An 11,647-nucleotide genomic window follows, 5' to 3' on the forward strand; every position below is an offset into this window, starting at 1 on the left:
AGGACAACGCCACTTCACCCACAGTCTGGTGGGATGGTACAAAAGTACAATTGGACACTGGGACAGGAATTGGCAAATTTTTATAATAGCCGCCAAGATCACTGGGATGTCTTACTCCCTCCACTGTTGATGGCCTATAGAACAGCAGAGCATGAAGCCACTGGATACACTCCAGCAAAGCCGATGTTTGGTCGGGAACTACGGTTGCCAGTGGACCTGATAACAGGACGCCCACCTTTCGAAGAGTTGCCTGAAAATGTGCCAGAGTTCGTGAAAGTGTTATCTGAAAGGATGGAGGATATTCATCATCAAGTGCGTTCAAATTGAAAACGTCTGCTGATTCCACGAAGCTATATTATGTTAATAAATCTACTGAAGTGAGATTTGTACCCGGAGACAAGGTGTGGTTGTATCATCCCAGGAAGACCAAAGGGAAGTCTCCTAAGTTGTCTTCTCCATGGGGAGGCCCATATGGCATAGTGGATCGTCTCTCAGGCGTGACTTTTCGAATAAAATGTGGTCGGCGAGGTAAGCCGAAGGTGGTGCATGCCAACAGGCTTTGGCATTATCTCGGTCCAGAACATTTCAGTTGGAACAAATGGAACAACAGAACAAATGACGCTACTGAAGACGTGTCACCTGAAAAAGCCACTGTTGAAGAAGAAACTCTACCCAATTTTGATGGGGAAAACAGTGAAGCCAATAATGAAGTTACTACCACTGATGTGACTGCTACCGATAATAGGACATTTCCTGATGGAGCAGATGAACCGCACGTGAAGCAGAAGCCAATGAGACAGAGACCAATAAGGAAGAAGATACGTCCTCTAAAATTAAGATACTTTGTTGTATTTAAATTTTGTGTTTGTAAATTCCGTACATTTAATTAAGTTATTGTTAATTATCTAATGGTTAAATGTAAGTGGCTATTGCTCGGACGAACAATACTAAGGAAGGGGCAGTGTTACGACAGCGGAAGTCGCGTGACTCTGGGAGCATGCGCGCTGGAGTTTCTAGAATTATCAGGGAACCCCGCGAATCTCTCGAGTATTTGCTAGACGCCCTCTTTTTTAGTATATAAGCCTGGCAGATAGATTGAAGAGATAGATAGATAATTTAGTCAAGTGAACAGTAGGCATCAGAAGTAAAGTGCGTAAATCCCTGTGATTTATATCGTGTGTTATAAAAGTTGTTAAGTGTATTACAAAGTTTGTATCGAGAAAGAATAAACTAGTTTTAATCAAGAAGGTACTTTTATCGCTGAAGTCACTCGGAAAGAATTTTTACCGGAATTTATGAAACAAGCAGATATGCAACAATAGTATTATAGGGGCCAGTCATTGTATCTGTTAATGGAAGGGCATTTGGTTTGAATCAAATGAAATTCTTTAAAATTTCTGTCAAGAAAGTTGTCACGAATCGCTAAAAGTTTGAGCCGATAATGTGTCTTTATAATTATGCCATGTACGTTGATATAATGTTCAGCGGTGGCTTCTTTGTTGTCAAGATTTCCAGTGGCATGAATGTGTTCTTTGAAACGATCATGTATTGGACGATTGGATTTACCTACGCATGGAGCTGAACACTGTGTATATGTCATTTCATAGACGGTGTTCCTACGTGTACAGGATTTCTTTAAGCCATTGGTCTCAACAAAGTACTTTTTGGATTTGTATGAATTGTTGTTATTTAAGTGTGGATATTCAAACCAGATCCTGTAACCTCTTAACGAAATCGAGTAGTGATAGGTTTATCCACGAAGGGAATAATCCATGAAACAGTGTTTTGATATGGTGGTTTCTTTTTTCGCTATCGTTTGTTAAAATCTTGCGAGTCAAAATTTTGGAATGTCTTAATAATACAACTATACAGATAGCCATAGGACAACAGTGGCTTTTGAAGTTTCATCCTGGGTTGCGTCTTATCGTCAATGGTGTTGCATATTTTTTAATTCTATTAAGTTGATCAATAAAGACACCCCGTTTGGTAGCTGGTGTGAGTTATAGTGTAGAATAATGGGTTTAACACATGGTTTGGAATATACAGTAGTAATAAGTTTTTGTTTTTAGTATTGACCATGGCATCAAGTAAGGGTATAGACTTCCTGACATTATCAGTATGAGTAAAAGCTTTATGATTTGTTCATAGAGAGCTTAACTGAATTTAAAAGAAACTGTTTTTATGAAATAATCTGAGAGAATTGTCGATGAATTCTATAGGGGTATCATTGTTAGTAGAAAGGGTAGTTGATCTAACAAGATTCATAACCCATCTTATACTTTCTTCTATGGGAAGGGGAGAGTACATAGAGACATCAAGAGTAAATGGGATAGTGTTCGAACTCATCTGTAAACCATCTTCGCGTAACTTCTTGAGAAAGTCATCAGTGCTCTTTAGGTGTGAAGGGATTTTGTTGAGGAGAGGGTGAAGTGGCTTTTCAAGTAGCCAAGATACAGACGCTAATAGAGAGTTACATATGGCCTTAGGTATAGTAGTTTTACTTTTAAAGTTTTTCAAATGTCCTTAGCATTTTTTCAGTTCTTCTGTAGGGTCTTTGTTAAGTAGTTCGTAACTTTACACCTGCCGCTCAACTTCACAATTATGTGATCTTTTTTTTAACTCATTAATAGCTAACCGTTTGTTTTTTAAAATATAGGATTTTACATGATAATTCTTAAAGCTATTTAAAATCCTGTTAAAATTATTTTTAAATTTCTCAATACTCTTTTTCCGTAGTAGGGTTTGCTCTGGAAGGTATGAGTTTTAGAAAACCAAAAGGTACAGGAGAAAGGTTAAATTGTGATTAATCCACATTGTTATTTGAGTTAGATATGTCTATATCAGAGGAAGAATATTCATCATGAAATCTTAATTTGTAGAAACGATGAACGAATAGCAAGAGTTACCTTCTTGGTAAGTTGACTCAAGATAGCAAAATTAGAACCTTATCTAGAATTGTAATGCTATCGTTCAAACCATGGTCACGGGAAGAATTACTTTCAGACATGATTTCCTTTTCAGCGTGCGTGTTATCCTTTTAAACCGTCTTCATAGTTTTTCGACTTGATTTGGTAAGCAATGGTATATTTCCATTGACGGAGACTATGTTCGTAGCAGTTCTTCAAAGTATCTTGACTAAACTTAATTAGAGTTACGTGCTTCTGTTTCACTACCTTAGATGATTAGATACTACTATCCTGATATCGTTGATCTGTCTCAATAATCAACAGATGTACATACCACTATCCTGAAAAAATTGTGGATCTATCTTACTACTTTATAGACAGATAGATACTCCCATATTAATATAGGGTGATGTAGTTACTTGATGTAGAAATAATGGCAATGAAACGACCAAATTAGACTTGAAGAAAGAAAACAAACTTCATAAACTTCTTAACATTTCCATTGACAGGTAGATAGCTCATATTAATATAGGGTGCTGTAGTTACTTGGCGTAGAAATAATGGCAATGAAACCACCAAATTAGACTTCAAGAAAGAAAACAAACTTCATAAACTTCTTAACATTTCCATTGACAGGTAGATAGCTCATATTAATTTTTGGTCATATAAGCAATTTCTTTATCCTCTCCATTAAAATTAGTAATGAGTAACAAGACCAGCGTGAAACATGCCTCTGCACTGGTTGGACCACAGGACAGACTTTCTTTCTTAGTTGCGGTTAAAAACCGACAGCACCCAGGTACTGATTCACATCTTAGCCTAGATTACATGCAGTCGTACAAGTTTCTACTGCTCATTTCACCAACTGCTGTCTGATACTTCAAACTATCAAAATACCATTCGTGAGATGAATCCCAGTAGTGTGTCGTGCGGCCAAAACAACCTGCTGCAGGACACACTGTGTTATTAACAGAAGTAATAGTTTAGCAATTTTCCACCTTCTGTATCTCGGACTGTAGTAATCCAAATTATCACATATTTTCACTGCATGTGCTTTATTGGACTCTTACTTGACATACAAAATATCAAGGCAATCCATTAAGAAATATCTGAGATATAACATAACCAATTTTGATTTAGTTTCTTCCTCCTTTCTTTTTCTTCGCATCAAAAGTACAGAAAACTTATTTGATAGAAAATCATAGTTCATTTTTATGGATTTTTTTTTCAAATTTCGTACACTGTAGAACTTTACAACCTACAATTAGGAGTCTTACTTGGTGTAAATACAAGCCATATGTGCAGTAATTAGCATAAATAATGATGCTTGATACGGTTGTACCGATTGCATGACTGTGATGACAAGAAACTGTTAATTTAAATTCAATGGAGTTACTATAATGGAAAGGTATTAACACTGTTTTAGAGAGGAAAAACTACCGCCACATGTTTTAAAGAATCTGGTTGGTTCTGTAAAGTATAGGTCCGTTCCGAATGATAGGGTTGCGATCCTAAAGCTAATGTTCGTTACTATCGAATGCCATTCTCATACTTGCTGTGGTTTGTTGTTGTGTATTGATAAAAAGTCATGATATCTTATCAACCTCGGGTGTGAACAAAAGATGCGAATTAAAGGAATGAAATCAAAATTTAAGAGCAAACTGGTATCTACAGTTATAGCATTGATAATACTTTTACAGTAAATATTCATTCATTACTTAGCCAGGCCGCACTTTTTGTTCCGCTTAAGGCATGATGATAGGTAGAACAAAAAAAGGTACGACCGAAAAAGGATTGAGCATACAACTTAAAGGAATGAAATCAAAATTGGCGGCCAAACAGGTAGCTACGCTTATAGCTTTGATAAGAATTTTACAGCAAGTATTCATTCATTAGTTAGGTAGGCCGCGTATTTTGTTTTACCCACCATCATGTCCCAAGTTGAACAAAAAATGAGGTGAATTTTAATTTCGATCTAAGGGTAGCTTGCTGTGATCAGAAGTTAATATTTTAAATTACAACTATAATAAAATAAATTGAAAAGACGAGATTAATGACGTATTATTCAGTTATTCAACCATAAAGGGTTACTTTTAAAAGAGTATTTGATTTAAAATGATAATAGCATGTGGAGTAATACTGTGTATAATGAACAAAATAACAAAATGTTTCAGAAATTTCCCATAAATCTACATAAGAGCTATCTGCACTAGCTGTACATAGTTTTGAGCTGGTAGACTAAAGAGAAGGAAACTAGTCAAGAGCACTCACCGCGAACTCTTGGGTTACTTTTGTCTTACCTTATAGTCGGACTTGGCCATCACTCTTATGATGCACCCACAGTACCAAAGTGCATAGTGTGATTTCTCAGCAGCTGAACGCGAACAATGGACTCCTGGATTCACAGTCCAGCAAAATAACCATTTGGCCACGCCCGTCCCAATTAACAAAGTCTGTTTCCATGATGTATACGTTCAGTAATTTTACTAAGTGGTCAATAAAATTAGATTCCATATAGTTATCAAACCCTATTATTTTTCCCTTTCTTACAAATGTCATAAAAGTGTAGTGTACAAATGTACTCACATTTTTGTCAAAATTATATTTGTATTCTCTTTCTTCAATAACGGAAACAGTCGTATTAATTGGCGAGAAGTCATTTGTAAAATTTCTAACCCTGCAAGATATCGCACTTTGAACTCGGCTGGTTACTCGGTAATGTTTGCGACCGCACTTTCTTTGAACTCTATCCGCTACTCGGTAAGGATCGTGATCAACTGGAATTCAACCAATTGCTCAGTTGAGTTGTAATCGCACTTTCGACTCGATCGGTTACACGGTGAGAAACGTAATCACAGGCTTTTTGCATTTTTCTCCAAATATTTATAATGATGTGTTACGAAAAAAACTACAACTATTGTAGTTAGAAAATGTGTTTGAACTTTCCATACAGTGTAAAAGAAAAGGAATTTCCTTTGGAAAGATATGAATATACCCGTAATTATCTAAGTTTGAATTTTTCTAATTTCTAAATTTGGAACACGCTAAATCCGGTTGAAGTCGTGTACGAAATTTAGCCTGAGATAATACTCTTTGTAGCTTCACTGGTGAAGAAACTTTCCTCTTTCATGGGATAGTTTCATTGTGTCCTGCTTGACCTTTTGTTGGGAGGATATCTTGCGACTGTCTTATGGAACAGAGATACTTCTGCATTTCGGTGTCATTTTTGTGATTGATAAGTTTCAGAGAAAATGTTTATTATACATGCAGTTTAGATAGTTTCACATTCAGATTCATTCAGTTCGTTTTTCCTGAGAGAGCCATGGCTTGCTTTGGAAGTCCTGTATCTGCATCAACTTACTTCTACTTATTGGCTGTGTAATAACTTACCGGTAACTGGATGCTGTTCAACTATTTTTATCTGTTTTTCTACTTGTAATAGTCTCACCACTAGATGACCAGCTGTAATTTCCAGGTCTTATTAAGCAAATAAAATAGGTTATTTTGACCTCAACACCGTATCTTCTTTTACTCATTCCACCTGGAACAAATCACTACACCTGTCCTTATGCATATTAGGTCCACGAATTTCCTTTTTCTTAGCAAAGACCGTGCGACTTAGAGATAGATGTATCCTTGAATTACAACAGTATTAAAATAATACTGTTGGATGTATTACAAGAATATCGTGGGATGCATTAAAAGAATATGGTTGTATACACTTGAAGAATTATTTGATTAAATTAGAAAAATATCGTTAGATCTATCAGAGTAATACTGTTGGGTGTATTACAAGGATAATTGTGGATGGATTAGAAGAATACTGTTGGCTGAATTTGAAGCGCACTTGTGAATACATTAGAAGAAACTATTAGTTGAATCAAATTAATATTCTGATATGTACTAGAAGAACACTGTTAGTTTCATAGAAAACTACTTTTGTATGTATTATAATAATACTGTTGGTTGCATTAGAAAAATAATTATATATGTATTACTGGTAGTTGTATTAGAATATTACTTTTGGACTTATTAGAATAATACTGATGGTTGCATCAGAAGAATACTTTTGGAGTATTAGAATAACACTTTGAGCCGTTTTAGAATAATATTAGAAGAATAATGTTGGTTGAATTAAATTAATACTATCGTATGTACAAGAAGAATACTGTTGGGTGCATTAGAATAATACTTTTTTGGGTGTATTAGAAGAATGATGTCGGTTGAATTAGAATAATTCTTGTGCATGAATTAGAATATATTTTCTTTGTTTGTTGTTGAGTGCAAAACTATATAATGGGCCATCTACTATATGCTGTGTTGAAACTCGGTTGGACGACTTCATCACGATCTAGATCCTTTTCGGGATCGGCTTTTAGCGCCGCTTATAAATATTCATTCAGTCACTGGGGGAAGTGGGGGACTAGAAGAATACTATGGGTTGAACTACGTTTCACCATGTTTCGCATGAGTTTCTTCGGTTAACTTTAACAGCGAAAATAAACTATAACATACGGACGTTTAAAAAAGTCCACATATGTATTTATTTCTTGAACGTAAAATCAACGAGTTCATTAAAAACCGAATATCAAGCAATTAATGACGTAGTTTTAAAAGCTACTGTAGGTATTAATGATGTTATTTTATAATCTACTGTGGCTATTAATAATGTTGTTTTAAAATCTACTGTGGGTATTAATGATGTTTTAAAAGCTGCTGTGCTTGTTAATGATGTTCTTTAAAAATCTACTTTGGGTATTAATGATGTTCTTTAAAAATCTACTTTGGGTATTAATGACGTTATTTAAAATATACTGTGTGTGTTTATGATGTTTTAAAAGCTACCGTGTGTATCAATCATGTTGTTTTAAAAGCTACTTTCGGTATTAATATCTATTTAAAAACACTTGAGGTGTGAAAAAAAGGATTGAGCGCGCCATTTAAAAGAATACAATCAAAATTGGCGGCGAAGCTGATAGCTACACTTATAGCATTTAAAATAATTTTACACCAAATATTCATTCATTAGTTAGCCAAGATGCCCTTTTTGTTCCTCAAGGGGCATGACGATAAGTAGAGAAAAATACGCGGCCTAGCTAACTACAAAATGAATATTTGCTGTAAAATTATTATCAATGCTATAAGTGTAGCTGCCTGTTTGGACGCCAATTTTGATTTTCAGTCTTTTAAATCGCACGCTCAATCCTTTTTTGGCCGCACCTTTTGTTCAAACCTAAGGTATTTTTGATTAGATATCATGACTTTTGTCAATATACACCAACAGACAACAGAAAGTAAGAAAGTGACACTCAATAAAAACCCACATTAGCTTTAGGATCGCAACCCTATTATTCGGAATAGACCTTTACATTACAGAACCAAGGAGATACTTTATTGTTGTTTGTAATTAAGCACAAAGCTACACAATGGCTATCTAAAGTGTCGAATCCCGGTTTCTAGCGTTGTAAGTCCGCAGACATACCGCTGGAGGGTGGGGGTGGAGTTTCTTTAAAGATATGGTAGTTTTTCTTCTCTAAAGCAGTGTTAATAGCTTCCTTTATAGCAACACCAGGGAATTTAGATTAACAGTTTCTTGTCATAACACCCGTACAATCGGTACAGCCGTATTAAGCATCATTATTTATGCTAATTGCTTAAGCTAATATCACGTGACGCTAAACGCTCTTTAATTAGAAGAACTGCATAAAATTTAGTAAATTTATGCTGAAAAGTTGGCAATGAATAATCAATAATAACCGTTCACCTGTATGATTCTTTTGAAAATTTGAGCTGGAAACTGCTAATCTAGTTTGCTTGGCCTAACCAATGCTTATGTATCTGAACGTCCTTTCACCTTATAGTTTTGCTGCTCTAAATCAGCCGTCCGAATTATAAAACTAAAAACAGTCCATTTTTACTCTTAGAGAAAGCTGTAGTAAAAATGTTAGACCGATATCTCATGTGACTTTTTGCGTAGGCGTGCGCAGAAATTTTCGTCAAATCTGAGATATTTTTCTTCAATAACTTTGCACATGTGGCATATATTTAGATCAAAGTTGTCAATTAATTGTAGGTTGTAAAGATCTATCAGTGTACCAAGTTTGAAAAAAATTCTATACAAGTTAAGTATGTTTTTCTATCAAATAAAGTTTCCGTACTTTTGGTGCAAAGAAAAAAAAAGGAAGAATCTCAATCAAAACTTTGTGAATCCAATTTAAAACGACCACCGTGGTAAGTCTAACGATTTACAATTCTAAAATTAGAGGTTCGATTCCCCTCGGTGGACACAGCAGATAGCCCTCATGTAGCTTCACGCGAAATTCATAACAAACTTTGTGAATCCAATTTAAAACGACCACCGTGGTAAGTCTAACGATTTACAATTCTAAAATTAGAGGTTCGATTCACCTCGGTGGACACAGCAGATAGCCCGATATGACTTTGCTATGAAAATCACACACACACCAATTTAAAACACTGTTGTCTTTACAACAATCTTCTCCTAGTGTTGGTTAAAAGAGAGGTATTTAAAACATTATAGCCTTTATAGCAATCTTCTCCCAGTGTTTGATTTAGAGACAGATATCCAGTAAAATGTATCTAAGCAAAAACACCTTAGGTGTGGAAAAAAGGTGCGGCTAAACTGATAACTACACTTATAGCATTGATAAGAATTGTAAAGTAAATATTCATTCATTAGTTAGCTAGGCCAGCTAATGAGTATAGCTAACCATATATACTTTCCTTAAATTCTCACTTATTAAAATTATGATGCATTGTTTCATCAGCTGGGTATCCTGGCCATTAATGATATTATCGGTTTTAAATGTTTGACTTGATTTGCCTAGAACTTGTCGAAGGACGAAATGTTCCATGTACTACTTTATATTGTAGAACTTTATAAACTAAACAGTTGAGAAATCAACTCTGCTTTCGAGAAGCCTAGAACGTTGTATAATAAATATTCAGCACTAAAATACAAGCTGTGATTTTTAAATAAGCTATTTGTTATAATTTCTAACTTCTGTCTTTTTTTATTGTAAATGATCAGTATAAACACTCATAATAAGGATTATCCATAAATCATTTTTGTAACATCAAAGATTATCCATAAGGTAGCGCCGTAACATTAAAGATTAACCATAATGTATTCATGTAATATTAAGAATTAACCAGAACGTAACAATGTATTATTATTGATTAATCATAAGGCAGCGTTTCCCAAAGTGTGTGGCACTCCTTATAATGTTCTTATATTAGTGAAAATAAAAAGTAATTACTGCAACACATATATAGTATTTCGATGCGTTTCCATGTGTTACATCTCGTCACTTAACTCACTCTTTCACTCATTCAAAAAAAAAAAAGGGAGCGCAAGAAAGCATATTTATTAAAGGAAGACGTAGATGACAAAAGCTTGGGAAACCATAAGGTATCAATATAAAATTCAAGATTATTCATAATTTAGCAATGTCATGTTAAGTATTAGTCATAAGTTGGCACTGTACTATTGAGTCTATCCATGATATCAAGGATTATCTATGACGTTATACTGTAACATTAAGGATAGTGTTGTAACATTAAGAATTGACCAAAAGGTAACAATGTAACATTAAGTATTAACCAGAACGTAACACTTTAACATCAATAATTAACCAGAACGTAACAATGTAACACTAAGAATTATTCACAATGTAATGCATTTATAGAAAAGTTTGCTCAAAAGTTAGTATTTTAATAACTAGTATTGTGCAAAAGGGTGGATTTGATTATAAAATATTATCTATAGAAAGTATTTTAACAATTAGGATTATCCAGAATAAAGGGCTTCCAACAGAGATTTAATTAGAATATGAGGTTGGCATCAGAAAGTAATACCAAAAACTGTTTTAATTGTAAATAATTCGTCAATATATAAACTGGTCTCGTTACAGGAAGAATTACAAAAATCAACTGGGGAAGATAAGGACGTAGTGACAGTATGGGAAGATATTTATGTGAATCACACGAAGATCTTTCGTTCCACACTGCAGAATGGCCAGGAAATGGGCTCCTTGAAGAAAACTCAGCTAAGAGTAGCAGTACTGCATGTGAGCGTACAAATAACATTTTATTTAATTAACTTCACCAATGGATCGGTTAAGTAAGAACATGGAAAACACGAGGTTTCTGTAGCAGCATTATGATGGACTGTCAGAACATGAAAAACGGGGATTTTGTGCTAGCATTGGGATAGGCTATGTCAGAACATTGAAAACAGGGATTCTGTGCTAACATTGAGATGGGCTACGTCATAACATGAAAAACACGGGATTCTGTGCTAACATTGAGATGGGCTATGTCAGAACATGGAAAACTGGGATTATTTACTGACATTGGGTTCGGCTACGTCATAACATGAAAAACACGGGATTCTGTGCTAACATTGAGATGGGCTATGCCAGAACATGGAAAACACTGGATCCTGTGCTAACATTGGAATGGGCTGTGTTAGAACATTGAAAACATAGGATTCTGTGCCAACATTGGAATGGGCTATGTCAGAACATGGAAATTTATTTTAATTTTAATAACAACCCATTTCGAAGCCTACATAAACCCACAGGGACATTATTAATATAAATAAGTGTAAACTGTTGATTTCAGGAAGTCTCATCATTGATTTAATAAATAACATAGAAACAACAATATTGTTACGTATCTGGTCGTTTGTTAATTTCCGGTATAAATTGTTTTCGAGG

The sequence above is a fragment of the Limulus polyphemus genome, unplaced genomic scaffold (assembly GCF_000517525.1).
Source record: "Limulus polyphemus unplaced genomic scaffold, Limulus_polyphemus-2.1.2 Scaffold3863, whole genome shotgun sequence".
Taxonomy (NCBI): domain Eukaryota; kingdom Metazoa; phylum Arthropoda; class Merostomata; order Xiphosura; family Limulidae; genus Limulus; species Limulus polyphemus.